We start from the raw sequence: 10,237 nt of genomic DNA on the forward strand, positions 1-10,237 counted from the left end.
ATAAATGAACTTAGTTGATAACTCTTTCCTCTTTTACAAAACATTTAGTTATTATCTCTGACAGCTCCTAGTGGAGGATAAGAGCAAGGAATTAGTTGATTCCATGTCCTGATCCATGAACGCAAGACGCCGGAGTCGTGAATGAGGCTAAAAAAAAAAGAACTGAATAACTAAATTGAAGGTAAATTGGAACATAAAAGAAGAAACAGTGCGAGTATCCCAGGAAGAAGTTTTCTTTACTTTTTATTACAGCTTAGACTTCCATCAGTCATGTGATTGGGAACAATGAATTGTTTGTGGAGAAAAAGCCTTTATGAACAAAGGCTCAGGGTCAAATTGGTATTCTCCGGAGTGCGATAGGAGGCGATCGCCAAAGTTCCTACGAGTCTTGCAGTGCAACTATGAACAACTTTCACAATTTGATTTATGCTCTTGCATGCTGGTACTCTCCCACCTTTCTGAAGTCTTAAAACTCGACCAAATCATCAGCTCAGTTCCTCACCAAGCATCTATCAACTTTAGGGATTTAAAATCTCAATTAGACTATGGAAATATGCATAGGAGTTTCCATTCACAATTTGATATGGTCATACTACGGTGGCTCTTAATATATTCCCTCTTTGAAGGGTCCGGAGTCATGTATCAATTTCGTGACATCCTTAACCTGCAAGAAAGCGAATCAATAACAAATCAAAAGGAGATGCAGTCAAGACGCTAGATGTACTTCTAGCATCAATTGAAAACACTGATAAAATTGAGTAACCGAAGATGATTCTAAGAAGCTGAAATTTTTAAGGGTTGCAGTTTATATTTAAAATTTGCTGCAGCATTGAGTGATTTTTTATTTTTTAAAAATAAAAAACAAGAGTAATCAAAATTTTGCATCACATTCTTCAAAATGACGTCAGCTAAAATGTCACTTTGCCAACATTCTCTGTATGGTTGACGCAACTGGATGTCTGAAGTTCCAAACAACATGGAGAAAGAGTCGAAAATTAGATGATTTTACTTGAATTATGCACTATATGGTACAAATGTTTATGATCAAATTGAGTCCCACCAGAAAAGAGAGAGAGGATTATGCATATATAACACTTATAAGGAATTGAACGTTAAAATTTTTTAATAACCCAACCATTTTTTATGGACATTGCCTCCATGGTTCAAGGTAGGAGTACCTAGTAAGTAGCATTTTAGAATGAGTGATTCTATGGTGCCCAACCAGGTACCTGCCCGGCCAAAAGAAAAAAATAATACATAGCTGGTCTGCCACCTGGAATTAGGGGATTGGCGCCACACATGGGATCACTGAAATTCATGGTGGGGTTGTGCTATAAAGCGCCAATGCCCTTGTGCCATGTCGTTGTGCAGCAGTCTGGAGCCTTTTTTTAAAAAAAAAAAAAAAAAGGAACCCAGTAAAAATCCATCAAACAAATGCTTTGATTTGCCCGTACAAATGAGCATACCACTTACTAGGCTTCAGGTTTTCTTATATTTAGACTATTTTTGCTACCGTGAGGAATAACGGTGAAGAGCCACTAAAAGGGGTACTCTCCCAGCAAATCCAGATACTTTCCCAGCAAAAGCACCAACAAAAAAGAGGTACCAACTGGGTGAATGAAGTCCCATCGACACTTAAAGTATAGTCTACAAATTAATTTTAGCTAGACTGCAACAGGTTAGAGACATCAGTCTGTAAAATCAAAGAATATGGGACAAGTCAGTGCTTTTGAAGGATGAACAAGTTGGAAAAGTAATGCAACTTTAAATTAGGTCTATGACTATGCCATCAACTGTAAGGTAATCTGAACGGAGTCTTGATTTCAAACAGAGATTTAGAAAATATATATAGACTTTGATATTTAAACATATCCATACTGAAAAAAAAAAAGAAAAGAAAAATAAATACCTTCAGAAATATCAAGTAATCATAAAGTTGAGAGCATAAGAGCAATACCTGGTCTGTCTCGTATTCAAGAAAATCCTCTATGGCTTTTCTAAAACCATCATTCAAAATGTAGTGACAACTGTATGTTGTCACCGGAAGATAACCCCTCTGAATCTTATGCTCTCCTTGTGCTCCTGCCTCCACTTTACTCAGGTTTAACTCTATAGCTGCTTCAATTGCCTGTAAGATGATCCAGATTGCAATGAACGAACAACAATAATGTTTGAGGTGTTCATGGTGAATTTTCAGATGAATGTTTCCTCTGCGATGAATTATTGCATTATATATCTACCAAATCAATGTATCACAGGCTTTCTATCACATTGTAATACTAGTACAACCTTGCAGCCAGGTGCATAGGATGCATCTTTAAGTCAGATGTGGGTGGTCCTTACCCCAATAATATATGCGTTTCAAAACCCAGAGTTTCAGCCTGTCCTGAAGAATGATTCTTTACCTTTCCAATTGGCCTCATAATACACGTCAACCCAATAGGACTCAAGGCATATGCCTATTAACCGCTCAGTTGTTGGCGCAATGAGAAGGCACAGGGATTATACTGAGACAATGCCTTCTAATGGCTTATATTTGGTTTAGGGGAGGGAAAAAAGCCTCAATCTGTTGCTCTTGCATTTTTTCAACAAGGACTGGCTAAGAAACTTTCAGTAAAAGACTTAATTTCATTTTTTGCATAAGCTCAATTAAGTATCTACAGCTACAACTTACCTTGCCAAATTCTACAGCTAGATTGAGCAGCCATTCCACATTTGAGTCGGGGAAAAACATTTACCTGATAATAACAGGCTTCAAAATGCAAATTTGGAAAATAGGCATGCGGTAGACACCCCCATAGGCGACCAAACAAAGTATCCCCTCCAATAAGGTTTAGAGCTCCAGCAACAAGTTCATCCCCATCTTCTGCAACAATAAGCATTAGATGGTCTCCCATCTTTGATCCCATGTTGTGAAAGAAGTCCTTCGTTAGAAAAGCCCTACCCCATCTACAGAAAAATCAAAAGGCCACAAATTGATAAGAAACTATAATCCATTTCTAAACAGCCTATAGAAAATTGAACTACAGATTGATTCTACAATTTGTAAGACAGAAAAGAAAAAGATTCTGCAACACTTGCAACAATATGCTGTTTACTAGTGTCATATCCAAGAAGGTACGCAAAAAACTCAGGTCCCGATATCAACATAGAAACATCAATGAAGGTAGCTAGTTAGTCCTCCATGCTGCCCTGAGAAACCATCCCATCTCTCGTGGATGAATCATACCAAAACATGATGCTCAAGCAGAAGTGGACATGCAGATGGCTGATCAGACTCCTGCATGGAAATTTCTCACATACCATCTGGACCTGATTTTTCTCAGCAAGGTAAAATCAGTATCGCCAAATGAATTCAGGCTCTAATACATCAGACTTACCAAACTATCATACCAATGATCAGATAAAATATTGCAATTCTATATCAAGTCAGGGAGAAAATAAAACGAGAGCAGCAGGCCTTGTAATAAACAAACGAACATCCGTAACACTGTATAATCAGCCAAGAGCACTTGAATAGGAAAAGACTCGAAGAAATAACATCAGAAGATGTTGAGAAGGACCAAACTTATTATCTTTGTGTTGCGGTAGAACTTATAGAAGAATCCCAGTGTTTAGCCTGCAATCACATAATTAGGCAAAAAATACAGTAAGAACTTAGTGCATGCCACTTCTCACCAGTGTCATAAAGATTAAAGGCTGAAACTCATACAGGCTGCAATGAAAAGCAACATTGATAAAGAAAAACTTCATATTAAGAGTTCACTCATACAAAACATGAAAAGGTATATGTAGATATGGTGTATATATATATAGGGACATGCATACAGTGATGACAATATATGAGCAAACTATAATGGAAAGAAAGCAAATACAAGGCCATCCATTTTGTATTTTCATGATAAAAACTATTTAAAAATTGGCAACTTTATCCATTTGTATTACAAAGTCAAGCTTAATATTATCACATAACAAAATTGACCGGTAGATACCTTTATTTCATCACCACGAAGCGTTTCATTTTCAAGTTTTGTGCAGAAATCTGCAAAAGAAATTTCACACTGAAAGTTAATATGCAAAACTGAGAAGCTAAGAAGATGGGTCAAATCTATCTGGGATGTAACATGAGTAATAGTTGCTACTTGCAAGATTTTCGCTTATATTCAGTTATCATATGTCAAGTTAAAAAATTTAACAAACAAATGGAAAGGACATGATCAAGAGCAAAGATTTCCTACAATTTTTTACATCTTGAAGTTCACTTAACAGACTAATGGAAGGACATGATCATGAGCAAAGAACTTTCTCACAAATTGTTATATCTTTGCATTCAGTCATTCAGTTATTCTTGCTGTTGTTACATTTTCATCTGTGGGATCCCATTATGATTTAAAAGAACAGCTCTATTCTGCAGCTTTTCCTTACAGTTATTACTCCCATACCCTTAACTGCTGGATTTTTGCATAGCAAAATAAGTTTTGTGCTACAACTAGATCTGACCACTCTAAAAACTAGCTACTTTTCAATCATATTGATCTCCTAAATCTAAAAATCTGAAAACAAATCTGAGACAATGTGAACTCAATGTTCCTTAATTGCTTTATTCAAATTCCTATAAAATCACTTAACCTGGAAACCCTAAAGCCGTAAATCACTAATTAAAAAACTTTTTATTTCAAGTTTCAACCAAGAAACCCTAAGACAACATTCCCACTGATCATTAAAATTCACAGTTAAATTAAATCTTTTCACTTTTCTACAGCATACCAGCAAACCCTTGACTTTATCTTAACACCTCATTGCTTGGCCTACCACTGCTTATTCACACCCCTTAGAATCTTGCATCACATGTCAACTGCACACATACAAGCACTTGACTAAAGTGCACTTGGAGATACCACAAAAGAAGGAAAAGATAGGTTTATTTACAGAAAGGACAAAGGAAAAAAAAAAGATTTCATCTGATAAAGATTGGTGAAAGTACCGGTGCACATTGACCGTACCAGTACCGAATCAATATGCAGAATGGGGGACATACTAATACTCAATATCCGAACTGGGTACCATGTAGGGCATACCAATACTATAATAGGATGATACCAGCACAGAGATGGCAAATCTTGGGTGGAACTCAGAGAAAATGGAAAAGGAAACATGAAGCCATCACCAGTTTAATGACATAATTTGAGCAATTGTAGAAATAGTAATCACTTAAGGCTGTGAATTTGATTAGCAACTAGATATGAATTCAAATTTGGATTCTACAATCATGATGTAGGAGTCCAACACATTGACCACCCCATTAAAAACCAAGCAATGAATAATTTAACAGCCAGATAATGTTTGCAAATATAAATAGTTTTCAAGATGGATGAGTAGCAAAACTCAGAAAAATGATGCATTCAATTTTTGCTAGTCGGGAGTAAGGTATGAGAAACAGGGAAGAACTAAATAAGGCTTCCAGAATATAACAATGGTTTCTAATCAACCCTGCAAGCTAGACCAATCAATCATTAATAAGAACCAAAGTAATTGTCATGCCAGTTAACACACATAGAATCAGTATAAGATATTTATCTGTTCAAGTTCTAAAGAATAATATTCTTATCAAAGAGAATTTGATGCAATTACTAATTCACAAGATATCAGTGAAGCTCTAGTTGGGCAACACCTACCTTTTTTCGCTCTTGCCTGATATTTTTTCGTTTACTTTGCTTCATATCCATCAGGAACTCGTCAAAACTACAGCAAGAAACAAAGAGACAAGACTCACTTAAGGTCATAATTATTATGGCCCAGATGATGTATCAGGGCATATGGGTAAACATTAACTACAATTTTCATTTGTAGCTTGTTAAATATTTGTAAGGAAAATATGCCACTTTTTTTAAAAATACAATAACTAAATCACTTCCACCTTCATAATGAAGATTAAGGAATAAAGGATAAGATATTGGGTCCATGTAAAATGTAAACTACAATTTTCATTGGTAGCTTGTTGAATATTTGTAAGGAAAATATACCACTTTTTTTAATAAAAAACCAATAAATAAATCACTTCCACCTTCATAATGAAGATTAAGGAATCAAGCATAAGATATTGGGTCCACTCAAGTATGTAAAATTATGTCATACATGAATACATGAGAGAGGAGCAATCCAGTCAGAAAATAACTTACAAATAGCAATCACCCTTCGTTTGTCTTGGCATACAATGGTCTAAAATAATAAGAATTATTTTAACTTTACAACTTAAACTCTAACATGCATATAAATAGAAATACACATATAGGATATTTTTGTATGAAAACAAAATGAGTGAATTGATTAAGAGGTAGCTACTAGTATAACTCTATTCTTAATTACTAGCAAGCACAAACAAACAACAGAAGTGAAGGCTAAAGGGAAATCTTTTTAACTTACTTCTTATAATTGCGATTTTTCCAGTGATACTGCATCCCTATCTCTGCAAGAATCCATCATTCTTCAATTTGTGCCACTCCAATTTCAGATGGAAAAGTCACATGTAATGATGAAACCTGGAGCTGTCAAATGTTTAAACAACCACAATTAACCATCCACAAACAGTTCCACATGCGGTGTTCGGTGTTCCATTCTCTTAAAAGACAGATGCTGACTTATCAAAAAGGAAGGCACTAACTAACTGTAAGCATGTCTGTTGAGCACAATTTTGACGAAGTAGTGCTTCGGAAGATTGCATGTTCTACCTTATGAAACAATTGAGTCTTATTAGGAAGGTTTCAGGTATGATCAAAAGTATTGTACATAAAATCTACATGAAAACTTATTTTCTTGATTGTTCTGTGAATTTTTATTTGAATAGCATAATCAAGCTTTAAAAAAGTGTTAAAAGAAGAAGAAGAAGAAGAAGAAGATGCAAATACAAAAGAAAATAAGAAAGCCTTGTAGAAAACCATAACGCATAGAAAGCCAGTATAAATGCAAACTGTGGGCAGAACCAACTTTGACGAATGCCCGTATCTTTCAAACACCTTAATGGAACATGGGGAAACATCGAAAGAGAGAAGGAAATTCTAAAACAGCTCAAGTATTGTCCTAGAAGATAATTAATGAGATTAAGCATAAATCTAGACAGCATGCAAGAAACACATCATTTATGTCTTTCATGATAATTAACCCGTCCAATGCTGGCACCTAAGTATTCTGGATTTTGATGATACAGAGATTACCCAAGACAAGGCTCCAGATGACCATATAATGTAGGCAATTTCTTTAATAAGAGAAATAATGAATTCCAGTCACTGTCAACAGCTGATCAAACAGCTATTTGATTTTCCAAATTATCACAACACTTCAATAAATGATGATGATGATTAACTTATTATGAGCCTCAAAGTCAGATACTGTCAGAATGATTCCAGCAAGTTAATGAAAAACTGATACAATTCGAAATGGGAAAAAATAAAAAGACAATTGCCTTGCCGGGATGTCTCATATGTTTCAATGGAGATCTCAGAACAACTCTTGAAACTTTACATGATGCTAAGATCAAATTGAACACAAAGAATTTTAACTTTTCTACCATTTGGCTTTGGGAGAAAAAAAATAACGTTTTGGAAGTCTGGAACCATCTTACCAGGGATTTAATATTGATACAAATCCAGGATGTACATATAGAACTGAAAGACATACTTTAAATGATATATTCCAAGTAAATGCATGCATAAAAAGGTTGAAAAGTTGAAAATGACAGAGTGAAAATTCACATGTCGTGACATTCAGAACAACAAGCTGACTATTTTAATATGCTTCAACATCTTTTCATCTCTTGACTATCCCTGTTTGTGATCAGAACTACAAGCTTTAACTATTTTAACATGTTTCAGATATTTTCATCTCTTGGCTATCACTTTTTGTGCTGCGTTATAAATATCGCTATAAAAAAATCCAGCATAATTAGATTTAATAAAAATAATAAGAGCAAAAGAATAAATTTATAGAGTCGTCCTTAATAAAAGGGATAAAACTTTATGGTACAAAAGGATATTTAGCAGACCAAAATCCTAGGTAAACTTATCAGTGATGTTGATGGACTTCAACAGCTGCATACTACAAGCGAAAGTGCAAGTGCATTAATTTCATGCAATACCTTAGAGGTTAGTTCCTTGAGTGCCGTGACTAACATGTCAAACACCTGATCCCTATACCAAGTGTTACGAACTAATATTCTCTGGCCTGTTACTGGAGTAAAAGGAACACATGACTGTAGCTTGGGATAGTACTGAGAACCATATCTATAATAAGCATCAGCCCATGAATGGTCAAAAACAAATTCTCCATATGAGTGGCTGCAAATTCAGATCACAATAGTTAGCCATCAGGACAGGAAAAGGAAACTAAAGTTACACATGAATGATCTAGCATACATTTTCAAGACAAATAGATCAAAGAACTGAAAGCTTGTTGACGTTAAACCTTTTAAGATAAAGTGGAACAACACCTAAAATATTTTTATTTTCGTCCTGAGCAACAACATGCTGAGGTAACCATCCTGTTTCCTGAAATGGGTCCAAATAAGTAAATTATAACCCAGATAACTAAATAAAGTTAAGATAATTGCTGGATCTTGATACTTTATGCTCTGCAGAAGGAGCAAAATGATGTATTGGTCCTATTGTCAGTTTAATTAGTAATAAATATAGAGATGAAAGGATATGAAAGACAAATTATGGCCACGGTGCTAACCTTCACTGCGCATCTGATTCCTCTAGCATGAAAGAAAAGCATGAGTAAGAAAAGGATTAAACTTTTGGGCCGGTCGCATCAACAGCACATGCATCCCAATCCTTTGAAAAATCACAGAAATTGATGAGACAACCGAAATGGATACTTCCTGTGGCTTCATCTCATTGGCTGATATGCCCTATACCAAAATGATCAACAATATATATATAACATGAGAAAAGCCTTGGAAAATGACATTAATACACCTCTGGTTCTCACAAAATTTATTGAACAACATAATAACACTCTGGTGCTGACCTATCAGAGTAAACTCCCTAAGGAAGGATTCAAGTTCCGTGGCTCTGCTGTCCTCCTAGTCCTAGGCCCCAAAATATTGCAGCAACCTTGTGAGACACCATAATATGGATCTTTGTCTGTAGAATGATTGTCCTACAATTAGAGAAATTAAAAGCTAAAGTACTAGTATATTGGCATCGGTAAGACTACAAGATATGCACTAAGAAATATTCAGTAAGAATAGTATATTGCAATCGGTAAGACTACAAGATATGCACTAAGAAATATTCAGTAAGAAAAGCCATGTATCACCTGGATTATCTGAAGGCAAAAAAAGTATGAAGATATAACACAACTAAAAATGTTTTCATATAGAAGACTGAGGTTATTTGCATAAATTCATGGATTTTAAAATAGATAACACAGAAACACTAATATCCCCTAGTTATGCACGCCTCTAATATGTTATTGTGCTATAATGGAATAATAGTTATTTTTTCCTGAAATAAATTCATGGATATTAACATGCCCTTATTTTCCGCTACTAAAAAAGGGTTATCATAAAAATAAATGTTATTTTCTGAATTGATAAGAGTTAATTTGAAAAGGAATTATATTTTTAAACAGACAAACCATGAATATATCAACAAGCTGCCACTTTTTTTTTTTTTGAAAACAAAGGAAGCCCCAACGCCCTCACCCAATACCCCTAAATAACCCAAAAACCGTGGTGAAGGTGGGATTTGATCCAGGTCATTTGTAAAACTGCTGCAGATTTTAGCAGCCAGTTATGTAAGCGAGATGGGCCTTCAAATGGATGTCGGCACCATAAAATTGTAACAACAATTAATTCATAAGAACGTTACCAGGCATTATTATAGATTTATATTAATCAGCTAGAACTTTTTAAGAAAAAAAAAGATTTCAGAAATAACTAGGGAGCTCTCTCCAGGGGTTCAACTGAGTGGACCGGTACTATCAAAGAATAGATGTTAATATCTCATCTATCTTCGTTTCAGTACCAGGTGTTATCAAATTGAATTTAAAACAAATTCCCATTCCAAAGATTTCTCTCTTTAAACACATGAATCCTGTCTACTAATAGAGAAGAAATAAAGAGGAACAGTTACACAGAAAAGGTACTAAATTCATCAAGAACGAAGAATCGATACTTCCAAGAATTCTAGAATTTGGAACTGTGATAACGAATTGTTCCAAATTTTGGGATTAGGCA

General features: G+C 35.0%; 1 pseudogene; it reads right to left on the minus strand.

Annotated features, from left to right (window-relative positions):
• Positions 1 to 167: 167 nt before the first annotated feature.
• Positions 168 to 8,900, minus strand: LOC140851572 (uncharacterized; annotated as a pseudogene).
• Between the last annotated feature and the right edge of the window lie 1,337 nt (positions 8,901 to 10,237).

This window comes from Elaeis guineensis, chromosome 9 (assembly GCF_000442705.2).
Source record: "Elaeis guineensis isolate ETL-2024a chromosome 9, EG11, whole genome shotgun sequence".
NCBI classification, from domain to species: domain Eukaryota; kingdom Viridiplantae; phylum Streptophyta; class Magnoliopsida; order Arecales; family Arecaceae; genus Elaeis; species Elaeis guineensis.